Source organism: Zonotrichia albicollis, chromosome 5 (genome assembly GCF_047830755.1).
Source record: "Zonotrichia albicollis isolate bZonAlb1 chromosome 5, bZonAlb1.hap1, whole genome shotgun sequence".
NCBI classification, from domain to species: Eukaryota; Metazoa; Chordata; class Aves; order Passeriformes; family Passerellidae; genus Zonotrichia; species Zonotrichia albicollis.
The window spans coordinates 19,521,115-19,545,720 of NC_133823.1; the positions used below are offsets into that span (position 1 = coordinate 19,521,115).

The window sequence follows — 24,606 nt, forward strand, 5'->3', positions numbered from 1 at the left end:
TGAATGAAGAATTATCTGTCATAAAATCAGTACTGGGGGGAATATTGCTGTTCCTTACCTCCTAGCAGTAGGGACATCTCCTAGAGTCCATCTTCTCCTTGTCTGTTTCAAAACCAGTATGAACCGGTAAACCACCTCTGAGACTAGTCTTTGGCAGCTTTAGAAGTTGCATGTAACTTTACTGTTCTTTGACAAATTGACAAATTCCACTAAATCAGTTCAAATGCACAATCACTTCAGATATTCTAAAACTACACCTAGAAAGTGATAGCTACCAACTTATGATTGTGCAGACAATTTCTGAGAATAATTAAAACCAAACACATTTCAAATGCTCCCCAGCACATTTTGTAACTGCTTATATTTACTGAAATAACAAGAAATAAATCTTTTCATATCATATCCATTTCCAACACACTCTTTAAAAAATTTGCATACCACATAAAATAAAAATCTATCAATATAATGTCCATTTTGAGACAGGCTAGTATTGTTATATATCCATTGTTCCTTCATAGTCTTCCCTTGAGCCTTTTCCCTGCACAGACATGAAAGCATCCCTGACATGGTAAGCTTCAAGTGTAAATGGGGAAAATGCTGGTTTCAGACTTGTGTGTGCACCGGGCCAGTTATGGAGAGACACCTTAACCCCAACTTGAGCATGCAGGAAGGGTATATGTAATCTCTCCAGGTGTAAAGAGAACTTTAATGGAGCAGCCAAGGGGAGAAAGGAAGGCAAAGCCTGGAAACAGAGGAAGAGCTTGAGTTAATTTGTTTACTTACCTCCTTATTTATAGGGATATAAGTTTACATAAAACAGCCAAGTGCTGGGAGGAGCCAAAACTGAACTTGAATCACTGCTGAAGAAGCATTTCCAATCTTGAAACTTTCAATGAGTCTCTAACTGCATAGCATGGGTGTACAGAATTTTTTCATCCGATAAACGAGGCAACTGATGGTGTCAATAAAAACACTTTGGCCATTTCTGTGAAGATTCTCAACATCATACTGGGTTTTGGTTTACTGCTTACTGTTCTTTCATCTGTTATATAAACAAGTAGTCAAAGACATAGCAAACTGTGACATCCTCCCTTACAAAGATAAATAAGGATCAATCTTTTCTGACATTTTGCCTAATAAAAAAAAGCTACAAACAAGGCAGAGAAAGAAAGCAAACAAAAATGTTTTCAAAAGGGAGAATAGGAAATAGGGAACAACTGTCTGGAAAGATATATGTTCCTCATGAAAAAAAAAACCCAACAAACAAACAAAAAAAAAGGCTGAAACTGACAGCTCTATTTGAAGACATGGAAAATATTTATTTTATTGTGACTTTCAACATATAATGTCCCAATTTTCATCCCCTCTGTTTAGCTGTCTGCTTTAAAACCAAAAATCATCTCAGTACCAGCATTCTGCATTAAAGCAGATGAATTCACAGATGATTTTTTTTTTTAAATAGGAAAATAAATTTCAAAAAGTTAGTATTTCTTCCTCAAGTGATTAATAATCAGCTTTTAGTTTGGTGTATATCTTGATAAATGTATGTTGAAATAGGATTAAAAATAACTTGTGAATATTAATTGATGAATTAAATTCCCAATTGAAAAACTTTTAAATTTGGGAGAAAATGGTTCTGTGATTTAAAACTACCCTAGGTACTTTACTGAATGCCCAACAAGAACTCATTTCATAAATCAGTTTGACCTTGTGAGAATTAAAATAATGTTGGTAACAATCTTTTATGAAGGAATTGCTCAGTAAATGTGAAATTAATCTGTCTGCATAGTACTCCTGTTTTTATCTGTTAATATTCTCTTTCCTTTTGGTTGTGAATTCCTCATTTTCCACATACTCTTAGGTCGTGTCCCAGTGATGAACTCATTTTCAAAAAGCTAAGTAGCAGCACACTACATTATTAAAATGATCATCCTTTTGAGGTAATCACCTAATGTATTTAATCAGTAAAGGTAGTGCATTGCATAATGGGAATGATGCAAACTAATATTTCATGTGGCAAATGCTGGAGCACACACACAGTTTTTTCTCACATAAGTAAATCCACACGCATGCTTAGGGGTTCGCAAGAGCTGACATTGTGTTGATGCCTTGTGAAGGCTGGCCTAGAACAGAGGCTAGATGGAGTTAAAGACTAAAGTAGGTATTTATTAAAAGGCCTTGATGGATACACGTTGGGCAGCACCAGAGCCCAGCCAGGGCTGCACCCCAGGTGAACCCAAAATGGATGACCGGTCATGAGGCCTCTCACTTTTATTAGTTCTGGTCCATTTGCATATTGGAGTTAATTGTTCAATTACAGCTTCAGATTATGAAGTCCCATCCTTCTTGTTTTCTCTCCTCATTCCACTGTTGTTTATGCTCTTGGGCCTGAAACCTTGCTCATTTGTCCTCGGTCCTCAGCTAGAGAAGGAATTGTTTTGTCTACCTACTCTGTGAGGAGAGTTTACCATCCCCTAATATGATGCTCAGAACTACACACTAAAGCAGCACAGAATCTGAAAAATATAAAAGCTAAAACCGGAGGCATCAATGTCACAGACCTTATCTTGGATTGAATTCCTGTAGATCTTGGACAAGGAGAGCACTGGAATCAACAGGCAGGGTCAGTGGAGATTCGTTTTGGAACATTGTGAAAGCATTGCAAACATGACTGAGCCTTGGGAGAAGAGATCTCCAACCCATGAAAAAGCAGGAATTCAAATATCTTCTATTGTATCTAATTGCCAAAGTTCCCATCAGAATGATTTCGTATCAGTGACATTTAATTGTTTAGCAGACCTTCTAAAGCAATGGGGTTTTCTGACTTTTTTTTTGTTTTGTTTTTAATTAAAAATTTAATAAAGAGATGAATTCTGAAGAACTTTTCCCATCTTTCCTCCCCCTTTTTTGTTATACCAAGATATTGCTTTTTTATAGAAAAATAATTTCAGCACCATCAAATTCCAAACTGAAAAGATATTTATGTCAATTTCCACTTTTAAAGTGAGAAAAGTATCTTTTGAGAAGTCCATGAAAATAAAACCCCATCATATAATGAAAGATACTGGCTTTATCTGTTACCTACCTAATTCTCAAAATGGCATAGAATGCCATGGAACTTGGAGATAAAAAGTAAAATAATGATAAAAGTGCTATTGACTAGAAAAACATGGTGCCTCCTTTGAACCAGAATTTAATGCAAATTTGTCTTGATCTCCAAGTTACACAACAAGTAAATTTGCCAAGTATGCTTTCTTTTCTTCAATATTTCAATTAACATGTTTATATTTCAGCTAGATTTTTCAGTAGAATAAGTATTCTGTCATAAAATGGGAGGAAATAAAACTTCAGTTATTGAAAAATATAAAATCAGAAGATTGTACAAGGCCCTTTTTCTAAACTTCATGCTGGGGCTGTTCAATTATGTAGTGTGCCCTGAAGATGCACATTAGTCCTGTAGTAGTAGTATGGAAAGACTATGGAAATACAGATTCTAAGTTAATGTGGTGCTTAAGAAAATCATGAACTTTGGAAATGTGAATAATGCCGTTGAACCCATGAATACATATTCATGAATATATGAAAGTTAGCTGCAAGTTGTTACTTTATTTTTGAACCATAAATAAAGCAAAACCCTTTCACATATACTTGCATCTTCACTTCAGGAAGTGTTTCAGCGTGGACCAGGAACTTCTGGAAGAGGGAAAGGAAAACTGTTTCTATTCTTCTCCAGTCCATAAGTCCAGAGGTTTTAGGACAGTTAGTGTGATACATGGTGAAAGAAACCAGTTTTATATTGTCTTAATCCATTTTCTTCAGAAGCACTAATGACTTCAGAGAAAATGTGTTAATTGCACTCTAAAAGGAATTCAAGCAAAATCCTATGAGAAAAAAATGTAGCAGGTTGAGCAAAAGAGGAAAGCATGTGGAACTAGTTTTCATACACAGTCTACACCTAAAAACGTCATTACTGAGACCATGATATCAAGATTATTTAAAAGAGAACATTTTAAAGAGAAAAAGATGCCTGGATCTATGAGCCTTTAATACAAACTGGACAACTAACTCCACTTTTTGACTTTGAGAAATTCTTTCAATTACAGAATGCTATGAAGCATTTTTCAAATATATTCTTTAGATGTCTCTCTGCTCTATTGTTTTTTATTGATATCTGTGTAGCAGTTTTAAGATACTGCACAATATATTTAAAATGTCTGGTCCATGGAAAATGGAATCTATTTCTACTGGAAGCATCTGAATTAAGAACTTTCTAAACTCCATTTCTGTTCCAAGCAAATCAATAGAAGTATTTACAGTACAGTTTATATGGTTCTTTTGGCAGTGTTTTTAGTCACAATATTGGGTTAAAATTTTCAAAAGTCCTCTGAGTTCATTACTGTATTTGTAAATTTACAAATTAACTAATTATATGTTACAGCAGTGCAGCTATTTTCAAAATGTGGTCTCATGAGATTGCTGGTGTGTGGTGAAAATGAGTTGATGATTTACCTTTCTTCACATTACATCCTAATGTGTTCCAGTCAAAATAGGTGGTGATTTCTCTGGTTTGCTTTTTCAGGTGTGATTGTAACTAAATTGGAGCAGTTAAATAGGGAGCATCTCACAAAGATTGTGCACTGGCTAAATGGACCTGCCATGACAAATGGCACACAAGTGTCACTGCAGGAATGAGTGACTTCCCAGCTAGGAAGACATCTGAAGGTCTGTTTGGTTGCCTGACCTCTCTCTCTCAAGCTTAAAGTTCTGTGTTCTCTATTTCAGCAGTTGTATTTTGGAACTGTGCAGAAAAAGGAAAGATTCTTTATTATTTGGGCACCCATGGAGCTTTGCTTTCCCTAGCTGAGTTGAGAGCTTCAAGGATCAAACTGCTGTTTATGCACAAGGTGTGCAGGAGATAGGGGAAGAACAAAAGTCCCTTTGCACAACCATTAGTCACAATTTTATGTTTGTCAAATCTTCTGAAAGTTGAACCTGCTTTCCCATCTAGTATTGCTGCTCACATGTTTTTGATTATGTCTAGTCTCTGTTGAGAATTTTCAATGATCTGAAGGCATAATTTTCTTCTTCCTATGAACTACATTTTGTATGGTTGGAGGTAATGTGTTTTTATCACAGAAGGAAGTTGCATTTTGATGTTTCAGCTGGTTATCTGGGTTGTCTACTCATTTCCCTCTTAATGGGGACAAAAATGCAGAGTCATTTGTGTTGTACCCCTGGGCTCAAGCAAATTCAGCCGTGAATTCTCCTTTGTTTGAATAGCAGATAATTTTTCAATTTAATGGGTATCAGTATCTTAAATATTGGGGGAAATTAGAAAGAAAAATGTAAAGGAAATTATTGTCTCACAATCTGGTATTTTGATTAAGTTTGATACTTGTATTTGCAATTGATGCTTGTGCTTAAGCCAGAGAAAATCCTGGGAGGCTGGGTTAAATAAGGTTCTGGCATGAATCTCAGACAGAAATTGCACATGCTCAAAAAAAGCACCACCCAGTGTGTCTTACCTGAAGACTGAATCCTATTTATAATGTCTAGTAACTTTTTATTTGGAAACCACAGAAAAATCCCATGAAGATGAATTAATATTTACTTATGTGTAAATGGAATTTTCCTTTTCATCTCTCTACATGTTTTTTTAAGCACAGCAGTAGTGGTATGCCATTTAATGTACATAAAGTAGTTATTCACATTTGTCTAGTTTGAAGAGGAACTGCCCCACAGCTGATCCATCCCAGACATGCCCTCTTGAAGTCTGGGATGCATAGAAGTACTTGATCTTGTCTTCCTATACTTAAACACAGGCTCAAAGTGGTTTTTTGTTGCTCAAGCACTTTCTGTAGTGTTTGACAGTAAGAATGGTGGGTTAGGAACGTTGTTTTTTGTGGATATCTGTTAATATTCTTTTCCCTTTTGGTTGTGAGTTCCTCATTTTCCACATACTCTTAGTGTTACTTATCCTTATTACACAGATGGACAATAAAAATCCGTAACGTGGAGCTCCCCAATGAGTTTGTGACAATACCATTTTAAACTCTACTGGTAGCGTTTGTGAGAATATTTTTGCATATATTCCCCACATAATTGTAGCTTTTTGAAACTAACTCTTTAATTACATTACAGATGAAACATCCTGGATGAAATCCTGATTCCAATAAAAGCATTTATTTTCTTGATAACAAAATCACCCAGCCAATTTCTATGAGACCTGAAAGCCTGAAGCTGTAAATTATTGTTAAATAACACTTGTGTGATGGGGAAGGAAAAAGGTGAAAGAATTTGAGCTTCAAATTGGAGACTAACTTTAATGTTCTTTGGGGACAGCATCCAAAATTCTTTTCTCATGGTATGTTTTTCAGTAACTGCTTGGCACAGTATTTCTAGCATAAAATGCTGTTATGGATGACTTTCGTAGGCTTTAGAAAATTGCATCTGTAGGAGAATTGTGCTGTTTTTCCTAGTCAAAACTAGGATGGAAAAACTCTAATTTACAGTTTGTGGGCTGCCTCTTTTTTTTTACTTATTTTAGAAAATTGCTTTTAGCATTTTGTGCAAAATCCTTAAGCTTCCATGAAATGCATCAAGCAACACTGTCTACCTCAGACCCTTCCTTTAAAGGAGGATGGTTTTATAATTGGTATTGATAGATGCTATTTCCATTCTTTTGCATTAAGCAAATGTAAATCCATACCATCAAAAAGAAGGCAATTAATAAGTTGCTTAGATCAGACTAAAACAAGCAATGGCAGAAGAAAATGTAATTTTCCAGCTTGTGTTTTAATTTTTCATTTGGTACTTGTTGTTAATAAAACATGGCAATACAGAACAAGGTAATACAACTCATAGAGTGCTTTATTATCAAGTATCCTCTAGGCACTTCAAAATAACATCAAAAAGGAGACCAAAAGACAATAGTTCATCTGTATGAGAGGCTTAAAGCTTTTGTTTAAAATGTAATGAGTTGGGGTCCCATCAACTTCAAAAGAATTTTGTTTAGGGCTATGCCTCCCTCTTTCTCTTTTTGGTTTGTGTTTATTTTGCTTGCTGTACTTCACAGGAGGAATAGTTGCAGAAACAGCAGGGGGGAAATAGCTCTTGTACCCATGATCTGCTGGGCAGTGTTTGCAGAGTCTTGGAAAGAGGAGTTTAGAGGGAGTTCCATGACAGTCCATTGTGGTCTGCATGCAGGAAGGAGGCCTAGGTTGTCACTTAGTACATACGCATTGTTTGTGGATACTTCATTCCAGAGCTGCCCTAGATGGTGTATAATTTCACAAGAGGATACAGTTTCAGAGAGCCACCAAATCCAGCAATTCTGATAGATGGAAGGCAGCTGCAGGTTAGCGCTGCAGGTCCAAGCACTGGTGAGACTGAGCATGAAATCCCAACAGGTACACTGCAGACAAGTGTCAAATACACATACACAGCAGGCCACACAGATGAACTAAATATGCAGTATTCGCATGGAAATGAGCTGTCCCAGCAGTCTCCTCCTGATCCCCATTCTGCTGATCAGAATTTAGAGCTGTTCCTTTAGCACCCCACACACAGGGACCTCATTCCAGCTGCTGGCACTTAGACCTCCATGTATATGCATGTACATAGATTAGGGATTTCTCTCATCCAGGAAAATAGAGTTTAAGAAGACAGAACTGACTTTGCAGATCAGGTGCAGGGCATAGCCAGACAAATGTGCTGACAAGCTTGTAAGTAACATGCTTATAAATAACTTCCCCTTTTTCCTTTTATCCTCATTTCATGCGCTGTAATAAGTGCCATCCCCAAATGGTCTTGCCTGCATCCCATAATGTGCCTGAAACCTCTCAGATCCTGAGGTGCTCCAGCCTCTCCCATACCTGTGGTGCTGGGCTTCCCAGCTGGACTGCTGGCTGTCCTGGGACAGCCCTGGGGGTGCGTGGGCAGGGACTCTCCTGAGGAAGTTTCTCCCCCACCAGGTACCTCGTTGTATGGGCTGATGTTCCCCTGTGAAGGGCCTGGGTGATGCCAGGGCAGGGTTATTTACACGTTCCATACCTCCTATTGTAGCTCTGCTCCTTGCTACTGCTGAAGATGGGTTATTTCTCACACAGCCTAAAGCCAAGGAGCTTGTATTTTAGAGATTTATTGGTACTGAATAGGAACACAAATAAGGAGGCAGGGGAGCAGGCCCAAGGTGCCACCCAAATTTATACATCTGTATTAGCTGTACACAGTACAAAACTGCAGTCCAAGCTGTTCTGCATGTTAGAACTCCAGGATTAATGATGATGCTGCAACTGCTGTCACCACTGCAGCTCAGTTAAAATATACATAAGCCCTGTTTAAATTAGCTGTAATCTTGCAAAAGTTGCTCACAATGATGGTTAAACTCATAACTACTTAACTAATGCTGCTGGTGACCTTGAGTACTGATGCCCACTGATGTAGTAAGGCTGCTAAAATTTTCACTGAAGCTCGTGCTGTAATGTGACATCTCCACCATGTCAACTGGGGATAACTGCACTGGCTAATGCATTCATTTAGCCACAAATGACATGAAGTGATTTGTGGGTTATCAAGAGCTTAGACCTCGTTTTTCATCACTCAGGGAAGCTAATATAGAGGCTTTGGCAAACTAATATCACAGAAAGGAATCATTACTGGAATAATTTTAAACATATTTTCATGGAACAAAAAGCATGGATAGATTTTCAAGTGACTTAGGTCCAGATTGCCAGTGTAATAAATTCTTAACAGTTAGCCAAATCACAATGGAGAATATAAACCACATTTTACTAGGCACAGCATATTTAGTCAAAATATTGTTGACATGGGGACTGTAGTGTTTCAATAAATGAGATCAAAAGACAAAACACTTTCTATTTAACTAATGCTTTAGAAGAACACAGAAGATTTTGCACCCCTTATGTCTCTTTCACACCCCTTAATTACTCTTAGTCAATTTTAGCCAGAATTTTAAGCCGGGCTCTGCATTAGATGTCTAAGAGAAATCTAATGGTAAGTGTGGAGGCTGACACTGTCATATGGTTTGGACAGGGGCAAAATGCCTAGCTGCTCTCTATGCTCTTTTTTAGCCAAAATTTCAAGTGCCAATGAGATCAACTGAGGGTACACAGCATAAGTGAACATAAAATATACCAATGAATTAGTCAGAATGGACAGACCAGAGAATTTTGCTAGCGCCTTTAGCTAAGAGCCTGTCAGATTTTTTTTATTCCAACTTTCCATTCCAGGGCCTTATTATATAAAAGATACTCTCTTGGGTAATTTATAAAATTTGATATAATTTTTTTTGACAGTATACTTTCCATGAGTACAAAAAGGAGAAAGAAAATTTGAGGTCACTTTGGTGCATGTGGAAACTTAGTTTACTTCATTATGTTTTCCATGACCAGCAGAAAACAGTGTGGATGAGACATGTCTAAAACTTAATGAAAAAGCTGCTTTGATTTGCTCTGGGACATAAGGGATCGAGCACATTTTGTCAGGTGAAGACAAGGGATGAAAGTCAATATGACTCAGTTTTAGAGGAGTCATGGCTTTTTTGTCCTTCAATTTATCCACCTATAAAATGGAAATAATGGGGAATGGTAAAAATTGTAGCTTGTGGAGATTTAAAGAGTGTTTAGATAACGGTGTATAAAGTTTGTTGGATTGAAAAAGGTAAGGATTTCCATTATGGCAGAAGTACTGCCTGTGGTGATGCTAGGCAAGGACCTTTTTGGCATTTACCAGTATTGTGTTCCCATAGGAGGCCTGAAGAAAAGGGATCTTTTTAAAGCCAACCATAAACCAGCTCAGAGCACGCTATTATTCCTGAGTTTATCTACCCATTTACTGGTGCCATCATATGGCTGACAAATTTCAAAAACATTTGTAAAAATAGGGGTGGAGCCCATTAAAAAATATATCAGAAGTTTGATACTTATGATGGGTGTCTCATCAGATGTGACTAATGCTTCCTTCATTACAAAACTTGTGATGTCCTGTATAAAGGTCCTATGTCACTGGCCTCAGGAGTTCAGTTTACAAGGTTTTCTTTGGATTAGTGTATTCAGACAGACCTCTTGTAAGCTGATAATGAAGCTGAATTAGTAGAAGAAAGTAACAAGTTTTTGGTGCACTTTTGTAAAGTGTTACTTGGGAAATAACTTTGCATTTATCTAGATTATGTAAGGCTGAAACAGGCCAGTCTCATGAAATGAAACAAAACATTTTGATAAGGTAACATTATGAATCAGCTGTCACCTTTTCATGAGATGGATGGGCAGTAGAGAAAGCGGAGAATGAGTTGTATTTATGACACATGTTGCAGGGCAATTTCATCAAATTATGCAGGACTTGAGACATGTAGTCAGTGCCAACCTTAAAAATAAGAGAAAAAATTCAGTTCTGAGTATTGCTGGTAATATTCCCAAATTCTAATTAAATATTTGTTCTCTCATATGAGAATTTTGTATAATGTCCCAGTAAATTAATATCTTTATAAGCCTTATTTTCCAACTTTCCTTGCTAATTAAGGAATTTTCCAATGAAAGCCTGCTTTTATTTTGGCCAAGCTGAATGCAGGTTTTCTGGAGCCTGCAGGCTAGAAGGCACTGCTCTGAGATGAGAAGGAAGCCAAAGTCTTGCACTGGCTTTATCAGATTCAGGTACAAAGTCATTATCTTAGTTGAGCAAAGGGTAGTTGTTACTTTCCAAAACAAACAAAAAATACCTTGGAAGGGACCAGCTTGAGAACAGATGCTGTCTAATGACATTGAGGATTCTAGATAAACTTCATAGTGAAATTTATGTTACTTAAAAATGTGTTGACTTGTGAGAATGAGAGTGACTAATACACGGTGCTTAATGACGAGATTATTCAATATCTATGCCTGAATCTGACATTTCCCAGACCATGCTAGAAAGACGATCTATATGAACATTTCTGTGCACTCAGCAGAGGAGAGCACAGAGCCTGTGACCTTCTTTTTTAAACTTTGCGCTCCAAAAGGAGAGTTTCCTGTTGAGGAAGAAACAGAGCTTCTCAAACGGTTGTGCTTTCTTTCTGTATTCCTCTGTTAGCTACACTTGACTCTGTAGCTAGATTGATGGAGAATTGGCAAATATTTTAGAATCCTTAAATAATTAATTTGCACCCTAACCTCACTCAGGTTAGGTTCCTATTTATCAGTCCCAGAATTTCAAACTTTATCAGTCCCCTAAAGGGCAAGAAATTGTCCTTGTCAGCTTTTTTCATGAGTCCCGCCAGACCCTTCCCCTCTCACACCTTTCTGCTGTGTTCAGGGGGGGTTCTCCTTTGAAGTGTTTATTTTTGCACTGCATTTTCAATTCTTTCAGGCCCTAAGGTTTGTGTATTGGATCAGTCCAAACTGAAAGTTTTACATTATTGTTTAACTGTAGGAGTGTTTTATATCTCACTGTTCCACAAGAAAAATTTTAAACCCTAGCTCAGTTTTAACTTTGCAGCATTATCGACGTTCTACCGTAGATGAAGTTACTCAAATCCCCAGAGCGCACTTTGAACTAAATTAGTGATTTGAAATTCTCCCATTTAATGTTAAGTATCTTTACAATTTTGAAGGTACCAGTTGAATGCACTCCATAATAGCTTTTTGAGCCCAGTTCTTAATTTCTGCATATTATGAAATTTTCACCACATTTTTATCAATTGCTCCTTTTCTTTAGCTCAGCCACATAATAGAGTAGTTGAAATAGTTCACTAGCATGTAACCACTTTGCATTAAATGATACTAATGATAACACTTCACACTTATTAAGGAACCTTTTCTTTCCCTTCTTTCCCTTCAAAGTTACAGGGCTCTACATATTAGATTCAAAGCCTGCTCCAAGTGGGCAGTTGTTCCACATTGGGTCCTTAAGTTGCAGAACTTAATATGAATAACTTTACATACAATTTCTCGATATAATTTCATTTAAATGATTGTGTAATTCAGTGTAACTACATAAAGATGACTATATAGCTGCTTCCCAATTACATAATAGTTACAGAGTAGTCAGTGTTCTAGTTTAAAGTGTAATTGATTCTTAATTATTCCACTTTGGAAGAAAGGACACTGATTATAATTTCATTAGGGAGATGGAAATGACTCTGCAAAAGGAAAGAATCAGCCACATATATTACATGCTTATTTTCTCTTTGCAAAGTACTGTCGATACTTCTGTTTTTCCAGGCCAGGGTTGTAGAATACTACTGCATTTTGAAGTTGCAGCACTATCCATATCAGAGAAGGAGTGTCAGGGCTATTGCCTCATGTTTCTTTTTTGTTTTTTTTTAATTTGATATGCTCTGATTTTGTATCCCAGAAGCAAACTGAAGATAAAGCAGTATTTCTAGGCAAGTTATTTCAGGACAAGTAACAATGTGCAGTTACAACAAATAAGCAGCTAGAGTTGAATCTTACCATTACAAACTCACTCAGCAAGCAGAATTGGGGTATCCGTACTGCAATTAATCAACTAATTGTGCAACCTTTTTGTCCTCCTCTCCCATGGGACCCTGCTCCCTTTGCCCTGAGGTCAGAGCTCACAGAGTACTCGAGGGCACAGCCACAGCAGAGTGTTGAAAATGGCCCAGCCAATGTGTGAGTCAGGGCTTTTGCATTATTTGGCTTTTGTACAAGTGGAGAGTCAAGCACTGCACACCTACCTTTCCTGATAGTAGTTTCCTGCAGAAAGGCAGTTTTTCCATCATCATCACGACTTCATCTTCACATTGTGGGAGTTTTTCTTTCCATTGGCATGATAAAAGCAGCCTATGGGATACATTTATTCTCCATGGTGGAAGCTAGGTCAGTTCTGAAGATACCTTCTACAATGGTTAGACTAGCATAAAAATATTTTCTGTTATTAGTCTACTTATAGTGAAAATTTGCCCAGGCTATGCCTTTTGATATGTCATAGTAACTGTTATCAATAAGATTATTTAGCCATGGACACTGTTCAGATTAAAGGACATTTATTCAAATGAAAAATTTCATTCCTCTGTGCAGTCAGGTTTCTGTCTTTCTCTTACGTCCTCAACAGAAAGTAATTCTAAAGGCCACCAGCACAAGGTTAACAAAAGAGAGTTGTCAGGTGAAACACTCCTCCATGGAAATGAAATACATTTAAACAATAAGTGAACAACCTCAAGGAGAAGTGGCCTTCATGGATGGTTGCCTAGTGATGAGATCATCTTGTGCGGGGCTGACTGATTGGCAGCTCAGATCTGGAAGGCTGTAAAAAATCAGAGTTTTTTTCTCATTTGGGACAGGGAGCTGTGTAGGGAATGTTTTCATCAGCTAAAAGTGAAAGAAACCTTCTGGATGGTATGGGAATCCATTCCATCCACATACAGAACCTCCTGTAAGAACTCCCTGAAGCTGGCTGGGGCAGTAGCAGAGGGAGCCACTATGCCTAGAACTCTTTGTCTTCATTTTTCTAGCTTTGCCATTTACATAAGTTTGGGGATTCATTGCAAAATTTGTTTCAGGCCACAGTTAACCCCTCACTGAAGCTTATGTAGAAATCGTTCTTCTGCTGCTTAAACACATGATTTACATTCATTTCTTCACACACAAACACATATGCATGAGAAAGACAGCAAGGTTAATTAGAAGAGGAGGAAGAGGTCTGAAATTATTTTTACTGTGGCAGGGAAGGGCAGGTTTTGGAGTTGGAGGACTTTTTGTAGATGAAAGTGAATCTGTAATTAAGGTTCCATTGTGTTTGCCTATACCTTGTGACCCAAATAGGAAAAACATAAACTCCCAAATAACCAGGTGAGTTGTGTTCAGAGAAATGTGTGTGTTTTTTCAGAGGATGGGAATTTGGCTACTGTCCCAGCTTATAAAATAACCTGGAAAGTCTTCTGCATCCATTGACCGTGGTGGTCACTGCTCTGTTTATATTACCAGGAGTGAAAATGCTTCTGTTTTAATTTGAAGGAGCTTCAAGTTAAATGACCTGTGAAATATTACATGATATTTTATTTTGGGTTGAGCAAAATGTTTTAGATTGAACACAGATAAAATTTCTTTTCCTTTTCTTTTGAAAAAAAAAACCCATATCCAAGCATTTTGCCCCTGTATCTAGGCATATCTAAACATACTTTCCAGAGTAGGATCTACATCTATATTTTGATGTTCTAGAATTACATTTATGGTGATGTATTCAGCTTTATAGAATCACAGAATGATTTGGCTTGGTAGGGACTGTCATAGATCTTTTTGTTTCACTCCCTTTGCCATGGGCTGTCTTCATAGGAGAGGTGTTCTGCTCTCTGATCATTGTCATAATCCTCTTCTGAACCCACTCTTAACAAATCCATGTTCTTCTTATGCTCCTGAGTCCCAGAGCTCAGTACATCACTCCAGGTGGTTTACTGAGAATCTTTGGTGAAATACTTAAGGAGCAAAGGTACATCAGCCCTGTTTTGAAATTATAGGTATTATGTGTTCCTGTGGCAGACCAGTCTGTAAAAACTGGCAATGACCCTGAAGTCCAGTTAGAGAAATGCAGGCTGTTCAACAAATTTCACAGACGCCTTTTTAGCTCACATCTATTTTTGTTTCTTTGATACTTTAGTACCTTAAAAGGTACTACTGCTGGTAGTAGACCAAAAAGCTTTCACCCATTCAAAGCATGTTTCTGCTTTTTTTGCATGTAAAAAAAGCACAGAATGAAGCAAAGCCAACTTGCACAATGTCTGTCAAATTGTTTTGGTTGTACAAAAACTTTGTGAATTGTACTGGCAGATTTAAAATAAAAGCCAACCAAAACCAAGCAACAAAATGAAAACCAAAGATGGAGGGAAATGGCTCCACTTATGTAATTGAGACATAGAAATCTGATGCCTTGTCACATGAGATATGACTTTGTTTGCCCATGTGAAAGCCATGGAGTTGTCCCCTCTGATTATCCAATGAAATTTCTGCTCAGTTCCTTACAGAACCAGGTTACAATGCCAAACTTGCTCTCACCCACAGTGACTTGGCTTGCCCTCTTTCCTGTCCTAATTCAGACTGCAGATGACTGCTGTTGCCCTCTCATCATGTCAGCTTGTCTCCTGCACATTTTATCATGTTTTTGATTCCTGATGATGCTTTCTTCAACATACCCTGACCACTTCCAGACCTAAACTGGTCTGTCAGATCTGTGGTGATGGTATTAAATAGAGTGCCTGATGTGTGGTTGCTGATAACACACATTTATTGCTGTTGGTTCACCAGCATGTGTGAGGCTGGCAGTTCTCCATGGAGCAGGCAAATCAGGCTGTCCCACCACAGCAAGCTGGTGGTCATTCACCAGTGATAAATCTTGCCAATAAACAGCTCTCAAAAGAGGAGTGACCCTCTAGAGAGAAATAAGCCAAGGGCGTCCTGTGACTCAGAACATCCATGGATACAACAAGACTGCAGTGATTCTCTTGTATCATTCCTGTTGCATTAGAATCAGATCTGGAGAAAAAGGCTCTTGCTATCCTGAGCTATAAAGTGCTGTGACTTTGAAGGCCAGTACATTTCCAAGTTGTTGTCTATACATAGAATACAAGGGAAATAGTTTTCTGTAGTTTCAAATTTCTTATTTAATTTTTCTGGCAGTATAGCTAAGCCAGCTGTTGGACAGCAGTGTGCTGAGTTAGGCTTTTTGCCACACACAGCTTGATATCCTCGAGTGGCAGAGAGACCACGTAAGGCAGAAAATGGGCTTAGAGCAACTCAGAGATGGGACTATCCCTGGACAACTATCAAACCCACCATTACTGCAATTAGAACTAACTATGGCTGCTTTTGTTGGCAAAATCAGCAGCGGATGAGAACTGTGGTGGGTCTCCTGCCTGTGTTACTGGTGTCATTCCAAGGGCAGTGCTCCCATGTCATACCTGTGCTGTGAGGACAGGCAGGGAAGGGGTTCTGCTTCTTGTTCTGTCATGTTAACGTGTAAGCTGTCAGTTGTCAGACAAATTGAAGGAATGAATGTCCTTTCATCCCAGAAACCTTGAAAAGGTATAAACAGTGTAAAAGCTTTTCTTGTATCAGAAGAGTCATTCTTTTTCAAGCACATATTCCAGAGTAGTCCTTTCATTTGGGAGTGATGTGTTCATTTTTGGGTAGGTGCCTAGACTACTTAAAATAATTTCATCCTTTATTTGCATCTTTATGCAATTTATTGTTTATCAAAACATTTTTTTCATTCAGATAAAAACAGAGGATAACAATCTGAACCTAAAATGAAGGAAGTCATACTTGGTAAGTGTAATTTTATTTTCTGGCTTAAGCATTTATGAATCACACGTAATAATTTATCCAGGACATAATCAGTACAGTGCAGATATCTGCCACAACCTTTCAGATTGAACAATGTTTTACAGCTGCTTTGCACTCATGGTCACTTATGTCAGTGCTTGTCTACTCCATACACTGTACCAAATGAGCACATAGGCAAACAAATCCATATTTCAATATAAAAATGCATAAGGGATTTTCCTTGGAAACTCTTCATATATTTCAGGCTTGTGAGTTTTTTTTGAAAAAGCAACCCTGCTCAAATACCTTGTGTAGTGGGGAACCTGTGTACACAAAAGGAGTAATGAACTTTTCTTGCTCACTTTGCTGCTGCAGAACCCCAGTTCCCTCCTGCTGGCAGCTCAAAGCCAGCTTGTGCATGCAAAGTACACATGGTGCTGCATTACCTGTGTGTCAGCTGCAGCATAAGGTGCAGGGCAGCCAGCAAGTGGTTTTAAGCATTTTTCCATTCAGCCCTTCAGCAGGTGAGACTGGAAGGGCTTTGTGAGCTCTCAGGACAGGCAGAGATGGGTCTCACTGCAAAGCATGTCTCCTGAGCATGGAGAGGGGAAGCCACTGAGGATCAGCCAGTGGTCTGAGAGCCCAAGCCGTTCATAGCTCATTGTGCAGCTGGGGAGAGGGTGAACACAAAAGGAGCACTGTGCAATGGAAACAGTTTTAAATTTTAGGATAATATTTGTCTCCTAAGTCGTCATGTTTAACTCTAGGTGGCAACTAAGTGCTGCTTACCATCTGCTTGCTCACTTTCCCCTCACTGCTAGGGAGAAGAATTGGAAAGGAATGGAGACAGTAAGGACAGTTCAGAACAAAATCTTGGAGTTGTACTGCTTTTTGCTCTGTTCTGTTGTGGATACTTTTTCTTTTTCTCTTTCAAGCAGATTTTAGCAGGAGAAATTCAAGCATGGCAGAATGTCTGCAAGAGCAAGTAGTGTAGCGGGGGCTGTAACTTCTGATGGTGTTTGTGTAAGTTTAAAAAATTCAGCTGTAGCATACTGTACATATCAGTAAGATATGAAGGGACTTTACTTCACCATCACAAGCTGCCAATTCTGCCTGTCATGTAATTCACAGTTTTTATGTGCTTTATCTCAATTAAGTTCCATCTCTAGAGCACATTGCTCTGCTGCATATTACTGCTCTCTAATGAAGCGATAGCTACATGGCATTTTCTTCTGATTCCAGCAAACACACAATAAGCAGAAGTCAAACATTCCCTTGACAAATTGTGTGAACGTGGCTCTCATTTCTATCCATGAAAGAAGCTGTTAAGCTAAGAGGAGAGAATATCTAAGTTACTATATATCTCAGCTCTGAGACTGTTGGTCTTATCTGCTTTGCTGGTGGAATGATTCCAAATTCCAAAGGAATAGAGGAGCTCTTCTAGAACCCATAAAATACCAGGAGGAATAGGGATGGCACCTGACAGAACAGCTCATCCCAGGCCCTATGAAGAACCAGAAAGTGGCTCGTGCAGATAGTGCAGCCATTGTCCAGGGCAAGAGAATGAGAAGACTGGTGATCTGGTAGTGCACACTCTGGCACTGGACATGAAGCTCAGGTTTGGTTGGAAGAAAGGTGACAGCATTAGAAACAAAGTTTCTAATAAACTTTTTCTTCTGCTGTTCTCTGCTACCTGCTCCTGATTCAAGCATATATTGTTTTCTTTCACTCTTCCAATGATGCTGAATGCTGATGAGCTAATACTTGGCTTAACACCAGCAAATAACTTCCTGATAATTAATTTGTTTTCTCTATACCTGACCTGAATTTCTTTCAGATAATTTGCAGGTTAGGTAACCCATCAGAATCAAACAATTTTAGGGGGTACCCAGGAGTACAATGAGTAATGGTTATTTTGAGTCTGTCTTCCCTCAGACTCTTTCTCGCTCTGTCTCAGCATAAGGGTTTCATTGCTATTATAGCACTTTGCATATAATTACCAACAGCTTTAGGTTATAATTATATTGTCATTTAGTACATTTGCAATGGGGAAAGAGTGAACAAAGCAGTGAATTGAATATGCAATGACTGTTGATGTTTTGTGCCTTTTGCTTTCTTAACAACTTCATTAATATTTTGCAATGTTTATGAGGAGCTACCTGGAAAAACAGCCAATGCATGTGTTTAAATGTGTCACAACTCTAGGAACTAAAAGGAAAAAAATAAACAGGATGAGCAGATACCCTTTAGAATTTAGAGGTTTTAATATGGACTTAAAAAATTACTGCAATCATTTGCATATTTATTGCACATGACATTTTCAAAAGCTGGCAGCAGTGGGCTAATGCTGCAATAAGTGGTAGAACTCCTGTTGACCTGAGTAAGAGCAGATGTAAATAGGTACCATTCACTCAAGAAAATATCATGAGGTGGTCACTGTTTGTAAAATGGTTCACAAGTTAAAGCCTATCGAGTCTCTGCCTTTGTCCTTGAGATAAAAGCCAAACACACTCTCTGTTCAATATTTTCTCTGCAGGTGACCAACATGAAATATAGTTGAACAAGTACATTTTGCCACCATGTAGATGGAACAATCTTATGGTTGTCTCTAAGAAATCTATAAAGGCTCCAGTTTATAAACAAACATGAGGCCAAACATCATACATGCTAGATAATATTGCATAATTGTGCATATCTGTAGACCTAAAAGTGCACTCAGTTGTATGTGGCTTTTGCTTTGTTAATTAATCATGCCACAGTACCAGGCTTAGCTGTCTCCTTCTCTCTGTAGTCTAGCTAAAGAATACTGGCAGCAAGATATTGTTGAATATATGAGATAGGATTGTAAGACATAAAATATACCAGAGCCATTGAAATCATCTGCTATAAACTCTCAGTGCCAAATAAGCTTGGTTAAAACACACTTGTCCTGACTAAACTAATTGAGCTTGTAGTTATCAATAAAGATGATAAGTATTTAGTAAAATAACTGGTGCTTGTGACATATTTCAAGTCAGTATGACAGATTAGAATTTGACAGTGTGGATGAAGATGTTTCTAAAGATTGATCTTTCTAGTGATTTAACTTCTAGATAGCATCTCTGTGTAGTACAAACAGGGATTTTGCAAGTGAAATACACATGTTGATTTGTGAGCAAAAGACAATTCACGGAGAGGTAGAATTTATTTCGTTTAGAAGACTTGCTTAGTTTAGAATTTGTTCAGTTTAGAAATAAGTAAATCAAGTAAGATTAATTAGTGATAGAAGGAATCTACAATTTTTTACTATCTACACATATTTGGGAATAAATGTTTTACAATGTAACCCTTTTACAATGTAAAAGGGTTACATTGTAAAATATCTTCATATCTTTGCCTAGAGCAGATGAAGGTTTGAAGGTAACAGCAGCCAAATAAATAGAAACACTGGTTGATGTTTCTTAAATATTATAATAATGACTTTCTTCTCAAAAGTTTTGCATGAATACAAGAGTATTAAAAGGAAAATGCATCACATCTTCTGTCTTTTTCTGGCCAGCTGGAGGAACTAGGAGTTGAGATCACTATGGCTAAGTAGGAATCATAGTATTTTGTTCTATATAGAAGTCATAATACTTTCTTAGCAAAAAGAATATTTCCTTCCAAAAGATGGAATAAAACCATCTTTGAATTGGAAAGCCAAGCTGTCCAACATCAGAAAATGCCACAATTAAGTTTGTAAGCAGGTACTTCAAAATCATTCCACCAAGTCATTAACTGCCTAGGCTTTCTCAGTGCAAAAAGGCACAAGGATATTTTTTTTTAAAGGAGAAAGTATTTGCTCCCATTTTTGAGAACTACTGAAACAGTAAAAGCCAAGGAAGTGTCCTGCAAATTATAGGTCAGGTCAGTGAATTGAAATGTGTCAAAATTCTACGTGCAAATGAATATTGTAGTAAGAGAATCTCCCTCATTTTTTCATGCTTAACTGTCTTAAAGGATCTGGCCCAGGGACTTCAGCCTAAATGGCAACTTAAATTTCTAACATTATATCACCATCAGAAAGATTGTTTGTCCCTGAGGTGGCAAATATTCTGCGCAAGCTCTGGCAAATTCCAGCCTGCTAAGAGCTGGACCTGATGCCTTAACCCTAGCAGGATCTCCAGTGCTGAGGTTGCTTTGTGAATCTTTTCTGGGAAACTTGAGGAAGTAAGATTTTCTGATTAGGTGGAGTCCCTGTGAAGATAATGATAACAAGCCACCAAGTAATGTACTGCTTAGAATAATATCAGAGTGTGATAGTCTGCAGTTCAAAACTTACTACCTAAATTTGAAAGCTGGCTCTAGGTGTGAGTCTGAATACAAAATAAGCACCCAGAACAAGGCTGAAAAATGCTTCTCTTGAAAATCTAGTTATAAAATTGTTCACACCTTTTCCTCTTTCTGGATCAATGAATACATAGTACTTTAATGTGATAAAAATTATTCTACGTTTCAAGATCCCTGCTATTAATTAATCAAAGCTTTGTTGACTTGGACTTTTTTTTAACAGAAAGGGGAATGAACCCAAAGTTTATGAGCTATGCTCTTCTCATGAACAGACATTAGGCAAGTAATTATCTTATGACCACTCTTTACCAGCTAAAAGGCAAATGATATGAGTTTTCATATTTCAAATTTTATGTATAAGCCACAAAATTCATTGAGAGCTGCAATATTCTGCCAGCATGGTCCCTTAGTAAACAAGCTTTCAGAAAAACTGTGATAAATAAAGTATCTGATAGATAAATGAATGCCATGAAAGCTAATGCTCTGCTTAATGGATGCACAACTTCACCAGCATCCATTAATTTGTGTATGAATAACCTGTAAGTGTAGGTGGTCCTTGAGACAATTACACTTCAGCTAAGCATGACATGAAGAGCACACAATGAAACAGCCTCCTTGAGGCTGCCATAATGGTGAACAACTGGACAGATAATCATGAAGGATTATCTTACTGGCTCATAAATCCAGATCAGTTCTGACAAGGCTCAGCTCTGGGGATGACAAACCTCCTTTTTCTCCCGTGATGTTGACTCTCAGATGCCAGGCTAATGATGTACTCCATTAAGGTTTTTCTAGTGACATCATTTGATGGAGTCTTGTTTGAATGTTTGTGTTCATCTTCTTTCAGCTTACAAGATGACTTTTCAGGCCTTGGTACATCTGACAAAAGCAGTTCTGCAAACTCTTTTCCCAGAGAGAAATCTGAGTTTATAGACTTACTATTGTTTCTAGCATATTCTACCTAGTCAATAAACAGTCATTCCATTCTCTTCAGAGGCAAAAGTTGTGTGTTTAGTTAGGAATAATTAAAATACAATAACAAATCAAAATGGAACCCCACTCCCAAGTGTTACTAACATTCCAGAAAGATGGTTAATATTATTTTAAATTTATCTAACTGATTACTTTTTATATTGATTGGGCTCAGAGTAAGACTTCTGAGAGTTGTTTTTCTTGTGCTTTCTTATTGATGGATTATTAACAGAAGTTTTTTCTAATGATCAGATCATTGTAAAAAGTTTCAGAAGGGATTTTCAGTTTCTCATCTATAAAATCTATAATCTGAATATTCCATATCCTCTTACTCATGCATAATGCATCCATTTAAAGAGAGAATGTTATCAAACATAATATTAAAGGTAGAGGAACCTTGCCATGTCGCTTGTTAGTTATGATTTTACAGATCATTCCTACCTTAATAATGTGGCTGGATAGTCTGCATTTTATTATTTATTCTGTGCTGCCCTTTATTTTCTCACCAGTGAATTTCATTTGTCCTTGCACTGCCAAGCTGCCTGCCCTTGATAAGCATTTCAGCAGTACCTCCCTGACATCCCTCTTTTGCCTAGTCAAAGCAACTTGAATATGTATATATTGTCATTTATAATAGATACTAATCTGCTGGTCAACAAGTTACCAGCAGTAAGGTTTTCTGTAGTCCTTTTTCCTCTAAATTGGAGCTGTATATGTAGATAAATAATGTCTAACCAGTGTTAGGCAGATACTGTATTAGTGCCTCCTATAAGTCAGTGGATATTTGTGACTGATCCAGTGGGTAAAAGCTTTGCTAATGTAGCTAAGTGCCTACTTTCTGGAAACAAATCAATATGACATTGCAGACCTATTTTTTCTCCTCAGTTTTACCTTGCCTTTCTCTATTATTTCTTTATAAATACAAGATCTCAGGAGTGAAACTGAGTTACAAATGAATCCTAATGCCCTGTGTTTAAAAACAAAATCGTGTGAACCACAGAATTATGTGAACGTTTGGTCAAGCATTAAACCCTGAATGATTGTGCAGGTTTGGTTAGGGTATGTTGATTTATCTTCATAGTATCTAATATGGGCTATGTATGGGATTTGTGCTGTAAACTGTGCTGAGTACAGAGATGTTTTTGTTATTGTTGATTAAAGCCTTTTTTGCTCCTCAGTCCACCTCACCCCACTGCTGGGCAGGCTTGGGGTGCACAAGTAGGGAAGCGACACAGCAAGGACAGCTGGCCCCAAGTGACCAAAGGGAAATCCCAGACCATATGGCTTCATGCTTGGCATATAAAAAATGGGGAAAGAGGAAGGAAGGGAGCAAAGTTCAGGGTGATGTCATTTGTCTTCCCAAATCACCCTTAGGGGTGGTGGAATGCTGCTTTCTTGTAGATGGCTGAACACCTGCCTGCCCATGGAAAGTGTTGAATGAATTCCCTGTTTAGCTTTTCTTGCACATGCAGCTTGTGCTTTACCTGTAAAACTGTCCATCTTAAGTCATAAATTTTTCAGTTTTTACTTTTCTGATCCTCTCCCCCATTCCAGCATGAAGGGACTGAGTGAGTGCCTGGGGGGAGGCTTAGTTGCTGGCAGAGGATAAACCATGACAATGATCTTACTGGCATCTGTGTACTTTAATTTTGTTTATTTACACACTATTAAAAATAATGCTGAATATAATATTGGAAAAGACACATTTTTCTATTGTCATTATAAAATGTAACAGGACAGGCTATAAATTTTTACATCTTTATTAATTATGCAAACAGTAGCTTCTTCTTCATTGTGAGAACTGGTTGAAACTGGTCAGTGAAGTAGTAAAGTGAGAATTTGACCCTGTATTTCTATTGCTGCTAAGGCTCTACAGTGTAAAGAAGCATATGCAAGGTGATTCCAGTAAAACTTTTTTTGTCTACACAAGTGAAAATCTTGATCAAAAAACCCCTTGCTTACTCATTTCCCTAACTATATTACTTCAGTTTTCCTTTTTTCTGTACATCAATTTTCTGGAAAGGGGAACAGCCTACACACTGCCAAGTCAAGACCATTTGTGAAAATTTTTGGACAAGTGTGGTTTGAAAACCTTGCTAAAGGTTCCTGTTCTGGGAACAGGAAATCCTGAACAAAATCCTGTCCTGAGATTTTGACAAATTGACAGCTAAACAAGGGCACATTGCTTCCCCTGCCCATTCATCACATAGTTTCGCCTACAGGAAGATGAAATGAGGTAAGGAGGAGTCTAGAAATCTTAGCATTATGGCATTTTTTACATTTACATTCTTTTCCTTTGCATTTGCATGCAAATTGATCTAGAAATCCATCAGCTGATTCTGTTAATGAGGTCAAGAAAAACATGCAGAGTTAATAAAACCCAGATATAGTTTTTACTGGTTACCTGTCTCCAGGGATGGAAACTCAGGGCCACAATTTTTCTTCTGTGCTTTGCAGAAACACCTTGCCATAAGTGCTACTGGAATTTAATTCCATTGAAGAGCTGCCTTTCTTTTCCCTTTTACACAAAAGTTACCCATGCATGTCAGTCTTGTCAGTTTAATTGAACTTATAGGCATGAGTGGCATGTGGTGGAATTTAATCTGTCAGTATAACAATAATAAATTATTGCAGTAGGTTTGATAAAGAAACCTGGGACTTTGCAGAGAATAGTAAGGAATTGGGGGTTGGAAGGAAGTTTCATACAGCTTTGCCTGACAGTCAGCTTCTCTGTTTTATCCATTTCTTGTCATTTTTCTGTATGTTGTAGCCTAATTATTTCCGACACTATGCCCATCATATTCTGCATTACAGCTATTAGTCAAATAGTTCAATCTTTTCCAGTCTGCCTTTCAGACAGGATAATGTTTCTAGTTACTTTTACAGCCCCTCTTATATTTCAACCATATTTCTTATACTTTGAAGTGAATTGTAGAAATAAGATTTATCTTGTTGAATTCATGAAGCATATTAGGGAGGAACTTAATTTTAGTTTTGAATCTGAAAGATTAAATGACATTGGTAGTTGTGACCATGTGGCCTGAACAAAAAATAT

At 37.7% G+C, this 24,606-nt stretch overlaps 1 long non-coding RNA gene across 2 annotated transcripts in view; it reads left to right on the forward strand.

The window, feature by feature from the left end:
* LOC113458959 (uncharacterized) overlaps nt 1–24,606 on the forward strand; it is a 203,235-nt gene that overhangs the window by 81,470 nt on the left and 97,159 nt on the right. Inside the window, exon 3 of one of the 2 annotated variants that reach the window (XR_003379719.2) lies at nt 4,580–4,760. The exons of the other annotated variant lie outside the window; for it this stretch is intronic. This is a non-coding gene — a long non-coding RNA (uncharacterized LOC113458959). Of the gene's footprint in view, nt 1–4,579; nt 4,761–24,606 lie in introns of those variants that run through there. 2 annotated transcript variants of the gene reach the window in all.